We start from the raw sequence: 21,824 nt of genomic DNA, 5'->3' as shown, positions 1-21,824 counted from the left end.
ACATAACATACCATATGGCCTTTGGAAAACTCTACATGGGAAATTTCTGTAACTCCAATCCCCACATTTTTGGTCAATTCTATGGTCTAGAAAGTCAGGTAGTTTAAATATCTATCACTCAGAAGCTTTATAGTAATAGTTAATACTGAGACATTACACATTGGCTCCAAGAGTTATGAATTTATATTTAAATGATCTTTGGAAATTATTTAGCTTTAGCACTGTAAATGATATCCACTCTTACCTGATGGCAAATGGAAAGCTCATGATAGGCATGTTCTTTGTATACTTTGTAAATAAAAATAGAGATAGATAAACTACTGCAGGAGAAAGTGTCAACATATTTATTCAATGCTTCAGGCACATAATTACAAACAGATTAAAATATGATATAGAAAAATAGCCTTCTTGTGTTTTTAAAAAATCTTTTAGATGTTAATTGTGTTTCCATAGCAGCCTAGAAAGTATTCAGAAGTTAAGTTAAACTACAATTCATCTCTGGGAGAATGAAAATTAATTGTTATTTCTATTTAGCCAAGACAAACAATTTTTTTTTTTTTTACTAGTAATTTAAATACTGTATGAAAAAATAATATGTAGGTCAATCAGGGAAAACATGTCAAAAGTGATTCATTATTCAAATATGGTTTTTTACTTTGAGAAAAAATATAATCATACTATAGGAATAGATTAGATTGCATCATTATATCATCTGATAGATCATATGCCTACTTTCATAAATATCACCTAGGTATTGAAAAGATTGCATGGACATTGGAGACTTAATATAGCACATATTCTCTGACTGTACAATTTGTGTCAAATTGCTATTCTGATTTCATCCCTCTGTCTTGGCCTAATCCAACACCCCTGAAGTCAACAGAAAGGCTCCCATTGGCTTCAATGGTATTGAATCAATTAATCTATGAGATCCCTGGGGAAACACTGAAGTTTATGGAAATCAGGTGTTACTTCCTCTCCTTGGGACATCAGATGTATCATCTGACTCATTGTATATACTCTAGGATGAACTACTAGAAAGCCTCAAGTCAGTTAACATATTATGGTGGCTGAAAGCATTCTCCTATTAGTATTTGTAAACGAAAGTACTTTTAGAATAATAACGCTTAAATGAAGTACTTGAAATGGGCATGGTAAGGCGTGGGAAGGTGATGGGAAGAGCATTGTTAGAAAAAATGTCAGCCAAGGGACCTAAGGAGCACTAGACAGAAGTCACAGATACTGTAATGCACCATTAAACTGTTTCTGGTTAGAGATAGTGTTAAATTAAGAACTATAATTCAACTGCAAAAAAACTACTATTGAAGCAACGCAGAGGGCCCAACCCAATCCACAGAAAGAAGGAAATTCAAAGTTAAGGTAGTTAATCTGTCCTCCCTTCCTAGCCTTCACTCAAAGTACAGTGCAAAGAAAGAAATTTAAGACACAGTGTTAAGGTCAAGGTGCCAGGCCATCTCTTTTCTAATCTCTTTGCTTTTGTGTGTTTGTAGTCAGTCACATCTTGAACATTATTTTGTAATTGAATTTTTTTTCTTTAAACACACATACTATATCATAAAAAGCAAAGTGGATCTTACTGTTAGTAAAATAAAATGCTTGGATAATCCCAAAGAATCTATTTGTTTCACCTCAATGGTTCACTCACTATTAAAAAAACTAAGTAAAATATCATTACACTATATCAGTTTTTAAAACTTGTATATCACTGTTGTTATTTTGTCAGAAAAAATAAATGAACAAGGAAAACAAGGGTGAAGTACAGATACTTTGGAGTTTTGCTCTACTTAGGGACATCATTAACTGTCCTTAAACACTCTTATAGTAACAACTCTGACACTTCACTTCCCTCTCTCCAACCTCAGCACAAAAATGGACTTTTTGGGCTGATTCACTTTTAAATCTGAGCTCTACTTGGTGCACCTGGCTTGGGGGAAGAAGGTCCTTTAGGATGACCTGAGCCTACCCCAGCATGCATTAAAGGAGCACAATGGCTGCTACATCTTCTGCTATTGGCATAGGGTTCCTGAAAGGACCCTGTGACACATTTCAACTCACCGCCTTGGCGCCTCCTGCTGGCTATCTGGGAAATCAGTTCTCAGCCAGGCAGATATCCCTCTCTGCAGTGTCTCACCCTCCATCTGGTCTCTGCTGGACCTTCCTTCTCATGACTCAGCCCTCTGGATGAGTCAAAATCCATGTCCCCTCCCCCTTCCAGGAGATTCTGCAGTCCATTCTAGCTACTTCCCTTCATGACCACTGCAGTCCTGCCACCACTCTTATAGTGATCAGGGAAGGAGGAGAGGGATCCAGACCATCCACTATTCTGGATCCCAGCCCAGGGACCCTATGTGTGCGGCAGCCTTTCACTGCATCTCCCTCACAACTCCTCTGTGGATCCCAATACCTTCTCTGCCCTTGCTTTAGGGCATTGAGCTCTGCTGAGTCCCAGCAGCCAGCCCCTGCTCTGTCCAGGGTGCTGAAGTCCTTCCTCTTCAAGCTCCTGGGAGTCACTCCCCTTGTTCTGCAGCTCCCTTTTATACTGGCCTCCAGGGTCCTAACTAGCTGCCACATGGCCCCTTCCTATTGGCTACCTTTTGCACAGCCTTTCCAAGGGCCCTCTTGTCTGAACCCTTTCCAGGCCAGTGAGGGGCAGGGATTCTGTCACACACCCTTACACCAGTGGAGGATCAGTGTAGCTGAAAATAGCTGTTTTGCCCCAACTCTACCGTGGTGGTCTTAAGGGGATACAAAAGTGAGATGAGTTTCCCTGTACCATGAAAATTATTTGCAGGTAAGTTTTTCACACAGAATCTTGTCCCTTTGCATTGCCCAAAGAGGGCGTTGTGTAACGCAGAGTCCAGCTCATCATTTACACACATTTCAATTGTAAAAACAAACAAGGAGCTTAAAAAATATCTTCTAAGGTTATTCAAATTTTTCTTAAGAAGTGATATGTGTGAGTCCTTTTATGACAGAGCATAACCGCAACCTCCAACCCCCTCCCCAACTTTAGATTGGTGGCAGGAGATGACCCTGTTAATTTTTGTCTCTGAGAGGTGGCCCAGGAAAGAACATCATCCCTTTCTCCCAATACATTCCAGGTTCCCTCCACTTCTTTGGCCATGGAATGGTGGAATATCTAGTAACCTCCAATGCCCAACTCCCCCACCCCCAAACACACATCTTTAATATCTTCCAAGGGAGAACCAGCCCTATCTGGGTTCTCAAGGGAGTGGTTGTCCATCTTCCTGTATCCTGCCTTTTTTGTTGTTGTTGGTGTTAATAATGCAAGCCAATCCTCCGATAAAGATCTTTTATGGTGCTTCAAAGAATAGAAATCAGTGCAGTCTGGCTGTACCTTAGTCCCAGAGTTAAAGAGCCAGTACTGCATCAGAAGAGACGTTTCCAATTTTACTGCTGTAGGAAAAAAATAAAAAGGTGGCGGGGGGACTGTTACAGAGTGCTCTATAAAAGATTGGTATCTATACCTAAGTAAATAGTTAGTCAACAGATAACATGCCAATAGATGATACTCAAGAATATGCAGTAGTATAGTTCCTGGTTTTAGCAGGACCAACAGAGTGTCTTGTTGTGCACTACAAATGCCTTCTCGTGTGTCGCTCCTGTAGGGACCAGACCATGGGCAGTCATTCCTAATGGTTAGATTCAGGTGGCAAGCACAAGGTCTGAGCCAGAGACAGAAGCCACACCAGGGGTCAAAGCCAGAGACAGCATCAGGCAGACACAGGGCGTAGGATCAGCGATTTGGAGCAAGGCAGGAAAGCAGGAACCCGGACTAGTTGCGAGTCTGGGATAAGGAGAACAGGTACCAGGAACAGGCTGAGGGGTAGGGGGCAGGAAGAGGTGGGAAGTCAAAGCTCAGGAGTCAGACAAGTAGGCAGGGTCCATTGTAACAGCCAGCCAATAATTCACCTAGGTGCTCAGGTTAATTCCTGAGCCTCTTTCAGGTTTAAATAGTGTGGCCCAGCCAATTGGTGCAGCTGGATATCTCCCCAGCCAGGAGCTTTGTGGTTGGGGCCCTTTGTGAGCTAGAGCTTTGCTGACTCCTTTCTCCACTAGATCAGGTGAGCTGCTGGGTGGCAGCCATGGTGTGAGCAATGACAGGAGACCCATGGGCCCAGGTCTGAGGCCTCATCTGTATTGACGAATTTAGAATATAATTTTTTTGGAAGATGTCTTCCTCACTGTTTTGCACAGCACCAAGCACACTACCAGCACTCACTAAATAACAGTCTTAACTGGGAAAACTGGCCTGGTTTATCTTTTCATTACAAATGCTTTGTACAGTTCTAACTCCAGTCCTTGAAAATATAATTGAAATACAAATCATCCCTGAATATGTACGTATGAATGACGCTAATGCAGTAGCACAAGGGCTAAAGGATTAATATTAAAAGATGTTTGTTGGTTCAGAAAACCTGCAGTTCTGCTTAATTCTCAGTTGTTAATATGTCACCTCTTAAATATACCATGCATCTGAATTTACCAAGCCCTAATTAGGTTTGTGGGGAGATAATTCAAATATTTGTATATATGTTACACATTTTTAATCACACGGAAAAATTCAGTGTTAAAGGTTAGAGAAAATAAAGGCTATAAAGTCTCATCCTCCTCTCACTTATGCTTATTTCACCCCACTGTTAAGGGCATTGAGTTCAGGGGAAGAGCTTTGAATTTACATCTATGTAATGAAAGGAGAATAAAGCCTTAGATGTTTTAAATGAACCACTCAGTCCCTGATCCAGACAGTAATATCAAGATTTTTCCAGATAACAGTAACAAGAGAGCCCCATCTCCTGTGTGTTATACAAATGCTTTTAAAGCAATTTAAAACAAACAAACGAACACACCCAACAGCAGTCTTGATATTTAACAATGATAAAACCAAGCACAAAGGCTCTGGGATCCTGAGAAAGATGTCATCTCAGAACAAAAGCTGAAATTTTCAATTCACATTTAGTGTCATTATTCAAAGGAGAAGAGAAATTTCTCTTATAATCCAGAAAAGGCACTGATTCTTTACTGAACCTTTTTTCATATTGCAACCCTAATTCCACAAATAAGCTTTTTAAAGCCCTCCAGCTGACCTCTTGGTCTAGTGCAAGCCTTTTCCAGGGTAGCATTTTACACTCCACACAGCAATCCCAGTTTCTGAAGAAAATAATGATTTGTCTGCAGTTTTTCTACAGTTTCAAATTATTCTGCTGTCCTTTGCTAAATGAGCACTTTGGTCTTCAATAAATTGTTAAGAAATGGACTGGCATGATTATTGTGGGACATGAAGCACAGTGCTGAATCTAACAAAATGCTGATGATACCATGAAGCATATTAGCTTCTATGATAATCTATTAAACAAGAGGGTCAGAAGCTTTATTTATTTTTGTTCCTGGGTCAATACCTAACCATTTGTTATGTCAGCGCTTTCAAAATGTATTATTATGGTTCTGCTTTCTTTTATTTAAGCTATACAACCCCATTACTAATACCTGAAAGATAGCAACTTTTTCTTACTATTCCTCAATCCAGACTCCAGGAAGCCATCTGGTTTCCACAGCAAGCAATTAGTTATTCCCAGTTAGCTATCATTTCCCTAGAGATTACACCCACATACTGTCCTTTACCAGCACCCAGACCTTCCATCAGCATTCCAGGGAATTAAGAAGGCTTACCAGAGGACAGTATAATGGCTTTTATGTGTCCACACTTGCTGCTTTATTAGTTTCCACAAGAACTCAAGTCCTACATTCTCATGTTTTGCTGGCTGTATCTTACGGAATCTGGATAATTTCAGAAAAAGCAACCCATAAAAGCTCTGGGTTTAAATGTTTTTCCTACTCATCTGACTGTAAACTCCAGGACCTTTCTCTCTCCTCATACACTCTTCATAAGGCGATGGGCATCAATAGGTACCATGGCCATAGACTTGTCCCCAGCAATTTCTGGAGCTTTGGAGTTTTTTCGATGTTTCTCATAACATCTGCCAATTTATGCCCATTAGGCATGTCACTAAAGGGTTTTCAGAGCAAGCACATACCCGACTTCCAACATTTCTAATGATGGAAATTCCTATAATCACAGCCTGTCTGGGCCTTACAACTGTGTGTTTCCATCTCTTGCAAGGATCTCTCAGGACCATGAGAAATAATTAGCTTCTGCTTCCATTATTGGAAAGTAAGTCTTTTCTGTGCTTCATCTCAGCTACTGGCAAGTTGATTATAAGTGCTCTCAAGAGCCTCAAAAGCCTTCACTTCAAGAAAGACGGTGTCTGAACCTACCTCAGGCACATGTTTTGTCTAGAAATAATACCACCTTAACACATAATTATGCTATATCTAATTTGAATGTTAGGGACACTGATCACCCAAAATTTTTGCTAATTTTTAACTTGCTGATTAATTCTTTTTGTGGATGCTGTACATGGTCTTTGAATACCCAAAATCTGAATTCCCAAATCAACATTCCAAGAACCGCACACATTGCAGATTATGGATGTGGGAATAAAATAGTATTATAAAAGAGGGACAATCACCACATTATTCACTCACACTCACCCCTAGCTCCTACTGAAGCCATATTTAAGGCAAGCCACCTAGGCTGTGTTCTCCATGAAAGTGCCTGCTTTTACTAAGATTTTACTGCTTTTACTGAGATTTTGGAACACAGAAAGATTATTTGGAGGTTAGACACAAGAAGTGTGGTCCAGTGAGGCTCTGGAGGTCCAGTGGAAAGGGTTTTGAGCTAGAAGTAAGGAAAAAGGGCTCTAGTCACTGCTCTGTCACTCACCTGCTGTGTGATCCTGGGCAAATCACTTCAGTTTTCTAAGCTTCTATTTCCCCTTCCCTTTTTTTTTTTTTTTTTTGGTCTCATCTATTTATAACATAAACACTTCAGGACAGGAACTGTATTTTACTGTGTTTGTACAGCACCTAGCATTTTGGGGCCCAAATCTCAGTTCTATCTAGACACTACTTTAATACAAATTCATAAAAGTCTAGTACTCAGAGCACTGTACTGGAAGTTGGGACTTTTTGTTTCCATTCTCAGCTTTGCCATTACATTGTTGTGCAACCATGGGCATGACAATTAACTTCTCTGTTCCTGTTTTTCCATGTGTAAAATTGGGATCATACTTCCCTACCTAAAGAGTGTGTTGTGAGACATAACTCATTAAATTTTATTAAATGCATTATGGAGATTCATAGGCAGAAGATGTTATATGAAGTGAAATATAATACAAACTCAGTAGAAGATTCACTAGCAAAAATCAGGATTACATTCATAACATTGGGTATTGTTTAAAAATGAGACAGCCATTTAAAATATGTCTGCTCCCACGTCACCAAGAGGCTCTTTACAAATGTATATTAAAGTGACAAGTGCCTCAGTGTTCTAAATGAAATCATTACTTTGAGGACTCAACCTAATGCAGTGGTACTCTGTTATCCAATCTATCTCAATAAATCTCTCTCAATTAATCTGCCCAAGTACCAAAGATAAAAAAAAAAAAAGAGGCTCTCAAAGAGAATAGCAGAGTGGGTGCTTGATGCATCACCAAAGCAGGGGTGGGGGAAGGGTACTTAAAAATATGAAAGTTCAAATAGCTCAAAGTTCAAGCAGTTCAAACAGTTGAGAATAACAGGAACAGAAAAGGAAGCTTGTATGTTTATCTGCATGAATCTACAGAAGTTAACTCAGCAGGGTTTTCTGGCTGACATCTCAATTCAGTTGTATTAATCAGAGATCAAGGTGGACAGTTTCTCAGTTTTTAGTTCTTGTCAAACGTTTTGATTCACTAATAGTCTGATTCCATCCTGATTCAAGTCAATGGCAAAACTCCCATTGAGTTCCATGGAGTAGGATCAAGTCCTAATAGAAAGATTGAGATACAAAAACAGCAAGGAATGACAGTAGGGAATGATGCTGGAGAACAGCATCAGGCTTCTGCCAAGCTGACATTTGGTAATGGTAGTAACCAAAACCTAATTAACTGAATGAATCTGATGTCTGTTCTGTGACTTACATGATGCAAAATGAATTGGTCTCAGTGCATTCTATAGAAGAGAAATGTCCATGTCATTAACTACGCTTACAATTGGTACCATTCTTAGCAGAGTCAAAGGTTGTCACTCCTAGAGGTGGTCTCTCCAGACTATGGTTGAATCACTTTATCAGGGGAGCACAGGAGATAGAAGTTAAGTCATTTGAAAATGAGAGAGGCTGGGGTGGAGAGTCAGGAGAAATCGAACAGAAAATGTTGAAGTCATTTTTGTTCTGCAGATTTTGAAAAGAAACAATATATATATATATATATATATTTTAAAATAAAAGATTTTTATTTTGAAAACGTTGAGTTTTTTTATGTTCATTTACTCCTCTTTTTCATTTTTCTCTCCCCATTCCTTTTATATTCTCCCTTTTCCCCCAGTTGTGCCGCTAAAAAGGAGATGAAAAAAAGAATGATAATCTGAAAAATGGTGAAACCCTGAAAAAACTCACATAGTAGAAAAAATTAAAATTAAAAAGCTGAAAAAATCTACAAAAAAACCCACACACCTGATTTTTAGTTTTCTAATTCGGTAAAAAACAAAAACAAAAAAATACAGAAAATTCTGAAAAAGGTGTTTTTTCCCCCCCACACGAATATTCTGATTAGAAACAAGGTCACTCTTAACCAAAACCATTTTTGTATGGAAAAAGAAATCCAACTTGAAGTATTATCATTTACCTTCTTGAACCTGATAAGTGGATACATAGAGAACGTCTTCAGGGCTGCCAACAGAGCACTTTTTAAAAATACTGAAGTTCACTTATTAATACAGTTAAAAGAATCTAGCAATATCCTGGTCAGCCACGTTATGCAAAAACACAGCACACAGTTTTACTGTAATGAGTATTTCACTAGAAACACGTGATATTTGGTAATAAACACAGGTGTCCCCAAACACATAAATAATCTTAAATATTAATTTACCAGGAAGACAACCACAGTATATAGAAGAGGAAATATTTACTTACAATGGGGACTGATGCTGCAGCCCAAATTCATAGGATTAAACCCATTGAATTTAAGTGAATGGGGCTACTTACAATGATTGCAGAGTTGGTCTCAAATAGCACAACACCCACGAGGAGCTGGATTTTCTTTCTTTCTTTTTTCCTCCCTTAAATATGGAATGCACAATCATAGGTTGGGGACATTCATGTGAGAAGTCCCACTGAACTCAATAGGATTATTCATCGTATGAGTAAAGGATATCAGATGAGGACTTAAAAACTTTTGAAGAATATATTTTAAAACATACTAGTAAAGTGGATAGAAAACCATGATCTTTTTTTATTTATGTTTCATATTTTATTCACAAGTATCTTTCCAGCCCGACTGCTGGAAGCAAGTCACACTCATTCTAATATCCCATAGGCACAGACAAAAGAATGACATATTTTACCCATGTTCAACATTGAAAACTCCCAAAAAATTCATAACGAATGGTAATGCTGCATGTTTATTTAAACACTCACAAATGGCATTATCGTGTTTATTTTATTTAGCTATTAAGCACACTTGAAAACTGATTAATTAGCATACACAGGTAAATAGATTTCAGCTGCTGCTCTGTCAGAGTTCTGGGGGACAGTGTTTCAACTGAATTTATTTTTTGGACGTTTTGATTGCTTGTTCAGTGGCGTAGGCATTGATAGTGTATTGATTAGCCATACATAACATTGTGCTATCAACTTCTTGCTATATTCAGATAGCCACTCACACATGGAAATATAACTGCTCATGCTTGATATGTCAATTAACCATTGTAACATTTCCACATAATACAACTTGAAAATTTCATTACTATCTTATGTCTGAATACATTTAAAAGATCACATATGAAAGTTCTTTTTGTTTTTGTTATGTCTCAATTCAAAAGTAGCCATTTGTCATTTTTTATTTCTGGCTTTTATTTCAAGTCCCTAATATTGACTTTATCACAGGTAAGCCCATATGGAAAAGGTAAATTAAAAAAAAAAAAAAAAAAAGGAAGCTTACATCTTAAAAAATAAGGATGATGATGGTTTTTGTTTACAGACTTCTTCCAGGATAAAGGATCATGGGAGATTTGGTCCTAAACAAAACCAACTCAACACAATTTTTAGGTCAGCATTTGGCTCATCTGAATAAATCCCTAAGAATCACCCACCCAGAGGTACAGAATTGTCTAAAGGGTCAATATTTATCTTTAACTCAGCTTTCTAGTAATGTTTGGAGGAGGATTTTCTTATGTAAAAAATAAAAGAGTACATGATACATCTCATATAAGATCAGTATGTTTAGGCCCATAATACAGAACTGTTTAATGTTTGATTTACTCTGGGGCTTTAGTATAGACCTTCAATTGTCAACAATGGAACTACCTTCACAACTGTTAGAGACTCACAAGTGCTAGAAACAAGTGTTTTGTGGCGGATGAACAATTATTATGGAACTTCTTTCATTTATGGATCAGAATAACCTTGAATCTCGCTACCTTCAGATCAATGCAAAAGACCCACATTTTTTTTTTATTACTTTCTCAGAACAGTGTAGGATAAATACAAAATAAAAATTTCAACTGATTCCAAATGTTTCTATAGTGAATGGAGGCAACAGAGAGAAAAGCTTCCTGGTAATTTGAACTGTATCATTTTCCTCCTGGTAAGGCACATAGAGACTAGAATGATGAACACAATATACATAAATAGACAGAATATGAATTATATACATACTCATGTTATGAAACTTAGGTTAAAGGAACAGAGTGGAAAACAAAACTAAACTTAATTGTAAGGTCACCTTTTCATTCATTTGTCTATTCATTTGCTCGAAAACGTACTTTCTCAACAATTGTGTTCAAATGGGAATACTATAACAGGCAAAAGCCTTCACTTTCTTGGAGAGAGAGAACTGGTTTCTCAACCTTTACATATTTTATTTGGAGAGCATATTATATCCCTGGTGTGCTTATTCTACTTTTTTGTGTACAAATCCTCTTATCATCACAGGAAATGTTTCACACATTCAGTAATCAGATGCAGAGGAAAAAGAATACTTGGACATACAATCATGAATGACTTTTCACGTATTTGCAGCTCTTCAGAAAAACTTCCAACTATTACATAGAGACAGATGAAATGGGGAGGGCAGACAGAAGCTTGTAACTTTATTGCACGAGCATTAGCAATAAACTTTGTATTAACTATGAATTATCTATCTGTAGGAATAAAATTGTAATTGTAACCCTGTAGCTTAATTCATAGCTTTTAATTGTAATTGTAACCCTGTAGATTAATTCATATCTTTTAATTCATACCCTTATTTGTGTCAACCTCTATATGGTTATTATTGATATCATGTAACATTTGAACTTCTCTCAGTCATACGCCATATTGTGAATGTAAAACCCCATTTTGACCTATGTACTCCATCTTGTGTAAAAACCCCATTTTGACCCTATGTACTCCATCTTGTGTCAAACTCTTTCTAAACCTTTAGATGAATAAGATAGTTATCTGAACAAGGTATGAATGGAGGGTGTATGTGTGTGTGAGTCAGACCCAAACTGCCAGCTTGTCTTGATGAAGTTGTCCTGATGAAGTGTGAAGTCCATCCTAGGCTGAAGAGTGTGAACATAGCCCCAAAAAGCAAAGAAGGATCCACCCCAGAAAAACTTAATCAAACTTAATCAAAGACATCAAAGAACAAGCTGAAAGTCACGTCTGCTATTGTACCAGCAATCAAGGGTCACAGAGAAGCGACGTGACACAGCAGAACTGAAAAACCTATAAAAGACTGGGTGAGATTTCAAGGCTTTGGGGGAAAAACAGCGTTCTACACATCATCTAAAGAAGAGCGTCGGTGCGCGCCCGACAAGGACCCTGCTCTCCTCGTGCCCAGCTTCCCTGGCCAGGTAGCCACGAACTCCAGCAACGGACCCTAGCTACGGTCTCAAGCCACAATCAGGACTGGTAGCTATATATAACTATAGAACGCTTTCTGGTATGTTTGGGCGCGTGAATGTGTGTGTGTGTGTGTGTGTGTGTGTGTGTGTATGTGTAGGTTTAAGTTAGTTATTACTTTAGTTTCTGTCAATAAATGCGGCATACTGCCTTTTCCCCTTGAAAAAGTCCCGAGTGCTTAATTTTGCACAACATATCTGCCTCTGTAAATGGTGGGATTTACATATTAAGTAAAGTAGTAAGAGAAAACAATTTAGGACATATCAAGAGTAACATTCACTGCAATTCTTAACAATTTTCTGACACAGGCTTATACTGCATCAGAACTCATTACAACTCAGTAGCCAATGGGAAATGTTAGTATAAAAAGATGCACTGCAAAAGGTGTAGGATTAGCTGCAAGAAATAAACACAATTCTATGTAAATTGCATGAAAATTAGAGCTCTATAGTACAATAGAACCCTACAAATCTTTCCATGGGATCACTCTGTAACAGTAAAGATTCCTTTGACTCTCCAAATGCAGGTAAAGAATTAGTCATTCTGGGCTGTCAATAAAAGGAAGAGGGATTGGCAAACAAGGAAGCAGTCCCTCAAAATCCACAAATGGTTTTTCAGACACCAGTTAAAACATCCTTCTATGCAAGTCCAACCAATGAAGCATCTGTATGCAAGATGTATCTACAATAATTCAAGAAACTATTTCGTAAGTTTCTTAAAAGACGACATTTTCAAATTCTTAATTGTTGTTACTTATTGAAAGAAAAATACAAATCCATAGTTTCTGTTAAATCCATGATGGCCTTTACATTAAAATTATGAAGCAAGGTTTTTAATATATGTGGGAATCATGCTTTAGTGTTACCTTCCAGGCTAATGCTTTCACTTCCTGACATCCATTTTGTTAAATCTAGTTAGGAATCCTCCACACATTACTTGAAAACCCATTTAAATCAAGACAAAAGAGTGTGAACAGGGCATTGCATTTTTTTCAAAATTATGTACATTTTGTGAAGTTATATTGTACTGTGAGCAATTCCCTTTCTTCCAGTTTTATTGTAGCCAGAGTTAAAGTAAATTTCAGCACTCTCATTTGCTAAAGTTGAATATTTTCTATTTGAAAACCCAAGAGAGATGACTGATTTGTAATGAGTAGTTATCTAATAGAACAATCTTTTGCATATATTACTGACATCATTCCCAAGTATTAAATGAAACATTCCAGATATCCTGACCGAATTAATCCTTAGAGGAAAAGGGTCTATGACTCATGTTTTATGCACACAGATACATAAATTATAGGAAGTAAAAAAAAAAAAAAAAAGGTGGTACAGATGAATCCATTAGAAGTAATTATATGGGTTACCTCAGCTCTTTAAAAATCTATGTATTCTTTAACAATACATTTACAGAATGAGACATATAGCTAGCAAACTATCATAACCTATTCATGCCAAGAAATACACATACTTTAACAAATAATCTTACTCTAATCTGCACTTTATGGATCAAATTTTTGAGAGAGATCAATGAACCCATAATCAGGGACAGATTTTCAAGAGATTCCATTTAGGAACCCAAATAATAGCCAGATTTTCAAAAGAGCTCAGGACAATGCACAATGACAACTGCTAGGTGCTGAGCTATTTTGAAAGTCTAGCAGCAGTTATGGGGTTGAGAACTTGTACATTCTGATGAGAGATAAGAAAGTCTACTTCTTCTAAACATAGATCTGTTACCTGACCAGCTCCCTGATTCCTTTCATAGGAAAGGGGAAAACCCTCCCCACCAGCTCCTAAGGGAGAACATGTTAGAAGAGCAACGACAACCAGCCCTCCAATCCCTCCAAGAGTAAAAGATCCCAGGGACGTAAAAATTACTTGTCATTGCCCTCTCCCTTTCTAGCACTCCATAGTGAAGCAGGACAGAGGGGAATAATTTAAAAGGGGGGGGGGGGGAAGGGACAGCAATACAGAGGAAAACTAAGAAAGCCGGATGAAGAAAGTAAATTTAGATTGAGAAACTAATGGGAAAATGTACTCAGCGGAAAAACTGATAAACGAAGAAAAAAATCAGAGGGAAAGACGAAGAAGGGATGTAGGGAAAGAATCTGAAAGATCAGGAAATTATAAGGGAAAGATCAGAAAGCTTGGGCAACAAAGTCAGTCAACATTATACATAAACATTGCTGCCAATATTCTGGTGCCAAAATATTGCAGTGAAATGCACATTTAAGGCATATAACAGGTACCATGATTGTGTAGTAGGAGGAGGAGTCCTGAGGAGGGTGGTTTCAGATAGGAGATAAGCTTGGGACCCCAGCTTTGTTCCTGATAGAAAAGAGAACTCTTATTCTAGTTTTATAGGGTGAAGCCTGCTGGTTTGACAGCTTTGATGCACATCTGTTTATATTTTGTTAGAACATAACTTGCCTTTCACAAGTCACAGCTGAATACTAGTGAAGTTAACTTGTATGTGTGTATATGCAAATATGCATAAAAATCTTTCCCCCGACTTATCTAAGTTTTTTAAAATACAAAAAAAACTGCAGCACTTGTTTCTGAGGAAAAGGAACCTCAGACAGGTGGCATTTATAGGAGTAGGAGCAACAGGGATGCATCTCCTAACAACCACACACAGGCGCACACTTTTGTTTGGCTGTCCATAGTTCTGCTTGTATTCAAGAACTCTTTTCAGACACATTCACCATTCTCTGTCCCATATTGCTTCCTATCACAAGGTGATTCAACGCTTCATCTCATGATTCTGAGATTCATCATGATCTTTGGTGGTAAGTAAAATGAGGTGCTCTCAAAGACTAAGTTGTCAGAACAGGAGACTATGGAGCATACTCATCATTTGAAAATCAGCAAGTCATCAGGCCCAGATGGTACATCCAAGAATTCTGAAGCAGCTTAACTATGGAAGTGGCTGAGCTGCTAACAGAAACTTACAATCACTTATTAAAAACAGCCACTGTTTCAGAGGATTGGAAGACAGCAAATATTGTGCCTGTATTCAAAAAAATCTCTAGAGGCAAGCAAAGGAATTATAGATTAATAAAGGCATACATCGTTAGATGGAAAATTGGTTGAAATGATAATTATAAAACACCTTGAAGATCATATGATCGAGTCCAGCCAGCATGGTTTCTGGAAAGGAAAATCATGTCCCATTTCAAATTCTTTAAGATGGACATTAAAGTAACGGATAAAGAAGAAGGTGACGTAACTTATTTAGACTTCCAAAATGCCTTTGACAAAGCTAGAATCTATTAAAGGAGCTAAGCAGTCATGTGGTTAGAGGCAAATCATGAATCAAAAACTGGCTAAGAGACAGAAAGCAAATAGTGGATTAAATGGTCAATTTTCATCATGGAAAAAGGGTAATAGTGGTGTATCTCGATTTCATTCAATGAAATTAAAATGGGAAATTCAAAACTGATGTAAGTAATTACTTTTTCATACAATATGTAATTAAACTGTGGATCTCACTGCCAGAATATTCTTTCAGGCCACAAACTTAACCAGTTCAAAAAGGGATGGGACACTGATACGGATATCAAGATTATCCATAGTTGTCATAATTAATGATACATTTTGTTAAACAGATTTTAAACCCCATGTTTCAGGGCTTAAACCAATCTCTAACTGTTAGAGATCACACTGAGGCCTAATCTGAGCATTACTCCCTATCTGCCTCCTGTGGGGATCCTTACACCTTTCATTGAAGCATCTGGTACTGGCCACTGTTGGAGACAGAATACTGGACTAAATGGACCTCACGCCTGGTGAAGTTTGGCATGCCCTGGGTTCCTATGATAGCCATCTAAACTAGTAAACTCTCCCTTCTATTATGATCTACTTTATCCATATTTTAAAATGGTACCTCTTGCTACCTCTCAATGAATGTGCACAATGCTTAATATGGCCTGAAAAAAGTTGGGGGGCTTATCATTCCAATAACAGTGCCTTCCCCGACCAAGCAATTAAGTCTGCCCCCAAGGCCCAAATCATTTCCCACTTTCCCATCTGTTCTGCCATCTCCCAGTCTCACAGCTGTTCTGTCCCCTCCAGCAGGTACTGGGGTTATTCAGCCCCCTCTGCCATGCACTATTAAAATGTGTATCACTCAGCAACCTGGATCATTTTTAGAAATTTTATTTCCCAAGTCTGTGACCTGTTGCAACCCGGCACAATTTAAGCACTGACTGCTTACCATTGTCTCTTTTTATTACAGACCATGCATACCACGTACAAGTTTATGTGATTCACCTTTGAGAGTCACTTTAATTCTGCTTCTGTTACAGCATTTTTAAAAAAATCATCTTAAAGCACTTCATATTCAAAAACTGGGGGTTTTCAAAAGTGTTGCTGTAACTGCTCCTACTGAAATAAATGAGAGTTTTCCTGTTGATATCAATGGGAATAGATGTAAGCAAATATTGGGTGATTTTGAAAATCCCACCCAAAAATGAAAACAGATTATATTTTAGTTCTGCTAAAGATACCCTCTATATTTATATGTATTATTCAAAAGAAAGTCAAAGGTTTTCTCAAAGTTCAATATATACAGATTTATCAGTTAAAATTATATATATTTGAAACTCTGCTAAATGCTCTTTTACCAATTCCCTTAAGATGCTTTGTTTAATTTAGTTCAGTCATAAATAAGCATATTTAAAATATTAATAGTTAAATATAGTAGTTAGTACACTAAAAAAGCTCTAAAGAAAAATGTTCTCTTAATATTTTTATATTAGTTTCCTTTGTTGTAAAAGAAGGCGATATTGACTTGTGTTGAGAGGAACAGCAGGATATATTGACATATATTAGTTAATATTGACTGAGGTGAAGTCAATGCCAATATTTACCTGGCAACACAATAAACCACAATATTAATTGAAACAAAATTTTATATAAAATTTGTCCTGTATTCTGTGACTGTGAATATCTTAATCAGAAATACTTTAAAATCTCATAATTATAGCCATTCATTTCAGACATGTAACTACTGTTAGCTGTGAAAGATACCTTCCAAAAGGGAGATGAAGTTAGCGCTCTGAAAACAAACTATTAGTCACAAAACAACATTCACAGACTTCGGCTGCAGACAGAGCGCATACATATGTTACATTACTGATTGAAATTGCTTAATACATCATATTTTTAACCAATTAGAAGGTAATTTACTAATCATTTGACTTTTTTCATTCAATCACAAGCTATTATTGGCAAACATCAACCCCAATTATGGTTTCTACTTTGTTCTGCACTCTAAGGGCTGGTTCAGACTTACCGCGCGATTCGGCAGCAGTCGACGGGAGTTACGCTAACTACGCAGAGTAGTTTGCGTAACTCACATCGATTGCTCTGCTTCCCTTCTGCGCGCTGTTTCCATTGTGCTATGCTACTCGAGGGGGTGGATTTACTCAGTCGACTTCCTGATCAATTGAGCAGGTCTCGCTGACCGCTCAATCGATCCAGAAAGATCGATATGGCGGCAGTGAATTTGCCGCCGTCAGTATAAATGTAGCCTAAGTATTGTAATACCCAGTTTACTAGATGGAATTATATTGCAAACTCTAAGTGAAGGTTATTAACAAAATACAGTGGATTGATATCTATTGGTTCAAATCTGAAGTATTTTTTCTATAATAAGATCCTTAGGAAAAGGAAGTTGCAAAGTTCCAAAAATGGAGAGTAAACTCCAGAGTTATCACTTTACCAGTGTAATTCTGAGGATGAGAGAAATCTCCGCCCTCAGAACATTTAGAATTAGACTGGAATAAGCAGACGGGCATATATGCTAAGAATAAAGCTTGCTCCGGCCCTGGGATCGACTAGAATAGATGAATCAATAGGTATTTTCTATCTCTCATTTGATTAGAAGCACTTCTTTTTATTGGTATTTATAAACTTTTAGATCCTTTAAAAGAAGTCTCATTACCAGAATTGTTTCCACAGAAATTTTAGAAAATTCCTGTTGAGACAAATAATTTACATTATCATGAAAATTTAATGACTATCATTTCATCTTGCTGGTGTCTCTTGCAGCTGCTTAAAAAGGAGTCAGGCTTTACTGCTATTTATTAGAATGAGGGAATTCAGCAGAGCAAAGAGAACTATTTTAGCTTGTTCTGGAAGTGTTTTAGTCGAATCATTACTTCCTGTACTACTTTTTGTAAGACTTTGATAACCCAAAACTTGGTTCTTTTTTTGTACTTGACTTGCCAAATCTTTGACAAAAGTCTCTTAGAAAGATTCTGAACATCTACCAGAGGGCATCAGTATGAGCATGTGAAAGAAGAACAGCACAGTTAAAAAGAGACAGAACAAAAGACACAGATACTATTAAAAAAATCTACCGAGAAAGAAATACTTAAAAATGGAAAAAACTTTGCACAAAACTGACTCACAGAAAAGCCACATGAAACATTTCTGGAATAAAATATGAAGACAAAAAGAGTCCACAGAAAAATTATAGTTTCAACCTGAGAAAAAAATGTGATTGAAGCTTAAGAAACTAAGTTTAAAGAAGTACAAATATAAAACTGCAAAAATGCACTATATAACCCACACAGGAGGACAAAAAAATAAAAAATACAATGAATACAAACTTCCTATCTGCCTCTAGTCACCAACCCCTCACCAGGCGAATCTTTAGGTAATATGCACCCTTTTCAATTTTGGCAGATAGCAAGGTTTTAAAGCTGTTTTTTTAAAAAAAACAAGTTACCATAAGAAATCTGTTTTTCAAAAACTATTTTTTGGTTGTTGGGATGTTTTTTTGGTTGGGATGGCATCCTAATTATAACATGTTGGAAAAGACTGTTAAAATTGTCTTAGTGTTATGGCTTGTCTGATTCTCTTGTTTGCTGTGGAGGAGACCAAGCTGATGTCATCAAATATGAGGGCCTTTAACAAGGTCACCTAGAAAGAAATAATTAGAGCCTCATGAAAGCGCTGATTTAGCTACAAAAAGTACATTAAGTAATGAAAAAGAAAATCAATATATAAAGTATTCTATATTTAAATGCAGAGATATTGTAATAAATAGAAATTAAATACAGTGACAAGAAGTATAGTCTCAAAGATTATAGTTCAAAGGGCAATTTTTTTACTCTATGGATTTGATGGCAACTTGCAAAAATGTGATGAGAAAACCTTACTCAGCAACTATGGACCAAAGAAAGGAATATTCAGATTGGTATTTAGCTGCCAGTACTTACAAATGTAGATAATTTGTGTCCTGCTATGTTTGAAATTCATATTACACATACAAAAAATATTAAAAGAACATTAAGATTGGAAAGTCAAGCACTCTGAAGTTAGGAAATGCCAGAATAAATGTTGCCTGTGCAACATTAATACATTCCCTTTGTGCATATGCATTATGATTCAGTCAGTACATGATCATATACTAATTTTTCCATGGGACCCCTGCCTTGGGTTCCATTCCAGTCTTCTGAGATGTGTTCTCGGGGGGGGGGGGGGGGGAAGGGGAAGGGGAAGCGGGGCACAGACCCTTTTGCCCCATCTGCTCCAACTTGTACCTGTCAGAGTCCTCTCTCTTCTCCTCATCCCAGTCCTATTCTCCTCACCTAGCTAGTCCGGGTCTCCATTCCTCAAATTTCTCATCTCAGTCTCCTTGACCAGACAATCCCTGTCTCCCCCTCCACTCCCAGTTCTTTCCCCTCTCCTGCTACCAGTCCCAATCTTCTTGCCCGGCCAATCTCAGTTCCCCTCTCCCAGCTCATCATTTCATCTGTCCTTCCTGATCTCTGTGGGTATGTCTACGCTCCAATTAAAACTTGTGGCTGGCGCATGCCAGCTAACTTGGATTGCGGGGCTATTAAACTCAGAGCCCAGACTCCAGCCTAAGCCTGAACATCTACACTGCAATTAAACAGCCGCAGAGCCCAAGCCTCACAAGCCAGAGTCAGCTGGCATGGACCAGTCAAGGGTGTCTAATTGGGATGTACACATAATCTATATGTGCCTACTCGTGTTCCCTAGTACCACTGCCTCCCAGTCACAGTCTCCCTCCCTGGGATACTTTTCCAATTTTAGTGTCTCCCCACCCAGCCTCTTTGCCCAGACAGTCCCAGTTCCGCTTTTGCACCCTGTCTCCTCCTCAAATGTGTCTTTCCTCCCTGCATTAATTTCCATTCCCCCCTTTACTGGCTTCCAGTCTTCTTGCTCATCCAGTCCCAGTCTTTTTCAGTCTTCCCCAAAGCTACCGGACCTCAGTCTATTTCCCTCCTTGTGTCTCAGTCCCAGTCTCCTTACCCAATTAGTACAAGTCTCCCATCAATCCCATCTCTGAGTTTCCCTCTTTCCCCTCCAGCCCCCCTCCAAGACATCTTCCCTGGTCTACTCCCTTCCATAGGTCCATCTCTTGTCCACTCTGTATTTGAATTCAGGGAGCTTCTTCCTCCACACTGTGTGATCCCAGCAAAGGGAAGGAGGAGGATTTAGAGCACAGGAGAGACAGTCTCCTTGTTTTCAGTTCTACTACCTAGCCTCAGCCCCAGTATAAGCCCAGAACTGCAATTGCAGGAAAAGTCCTGCTTAATCCTGAGCTGGAGTATACCCAGTGTGGATAAAGTCTTTAGGGATTTTAGCTCTTAAACTCTAAAAAGTATCAACTGAGCATGTGTAATCTTTGATTTTTTTTTCCAAAGACTTATAACTTGACCAAACTTGACTTGATTTTCACAGGAATATCAAAAAGGAAATCCATGACACAAAGGCCACACCAACTTCCTGCTCCAAAGCATGTGGGTGCCAGTACTCTTCTAAAGAAAAATCACCAGCCTTTTTCAACAAGGGAAAAACAATATGTTTTTTCCTACGCTTGTTTTCAAAAATGGTTAAACTGTTTTGACTGAAATTTCAAAGAAGAAAAATCAGTCTAAGGTAGTAAATTGCTTAAGTCTGGCAATGGTATAGCAAGTGAAATCAGGGATTTATAATGGGAAGTGTTGGACACAAACTAACACCAGCCCTGCCTATAACAAACATGAAATTCCACTAAGTGTTCTAAAATTTTCTTTAACATCATTAATCAAAATATAATCTAAAAATCATGATTCTGATCCCATTAAAACACAAACTCCCATAAGTATAAGTAAATTATCTCTTAACATCATAATTACAAACTTTTAAGAATACAAAAATACACCATTAATTGCAAAGATCTTAAGAAAACAAAACTTAAATAGGATTATAAATTTGTCAAAAAACCCAATGTTAGACACAAAATGAGTGATACATGCCTAGTAAATTGTAAAAAAACAATATATAAATAGCACACATGTAATGGGTATATTCTGGCTTTGAATGCATATGGACAAATCCAATTGACTTCTAGCTGAAAACAACAGAGTAATCGCTTAAAGTACGCACATTTAGACACATGATAAAATAAATATATTAATCTACATCCTGTCAAGTCAGTGAGATGTGCATGCACATGTCTGAGGGCAGAATTTGGCACTGTACCTCTCATCTACAATGAAAGCTCTTATGAATGTCTTTTCAAGAACTACACCAGCTAAATGAAGAGATTTACTAATTCAGGGCATGATACTGACAGCTGCTAAATGCCTCAATTTCCACTGATTTCAATGGCATTTGAAGTGTTCAATGCCCAGGCAGAAATCCTAAATATTTAAAAGGTGCTCAGTGCATACTAGAGATCAATGAAAACTTCACTGAGATAACTTGGTTATTAATGTAACAGAAATGCCTTTAGTAATCCATTGATTATTAATCAGTCATAAATACAA

The sequence above is a fragment of the Emydura macquarii genome, unplaced genomic scaffold (genome assembly GCF_026122565.2).
Source record: "Emydura macquarii macquarii isolate MOO-44397 ecotype Brisbane River unplaced genomic scaffold, CSIRO-AGI_Emac_v2 contig_1348, whole genome shotgun sequence".
In the NCBI taxonomy this organism is placed as follows: domain Eukaryota; kingdom Metazoa; phylum Chordata; order Testudines; family Chelidae; genus Emydura; species Emydura macquarii.
Note: the sequence above shows the minus strand (reverse complement) of the source record.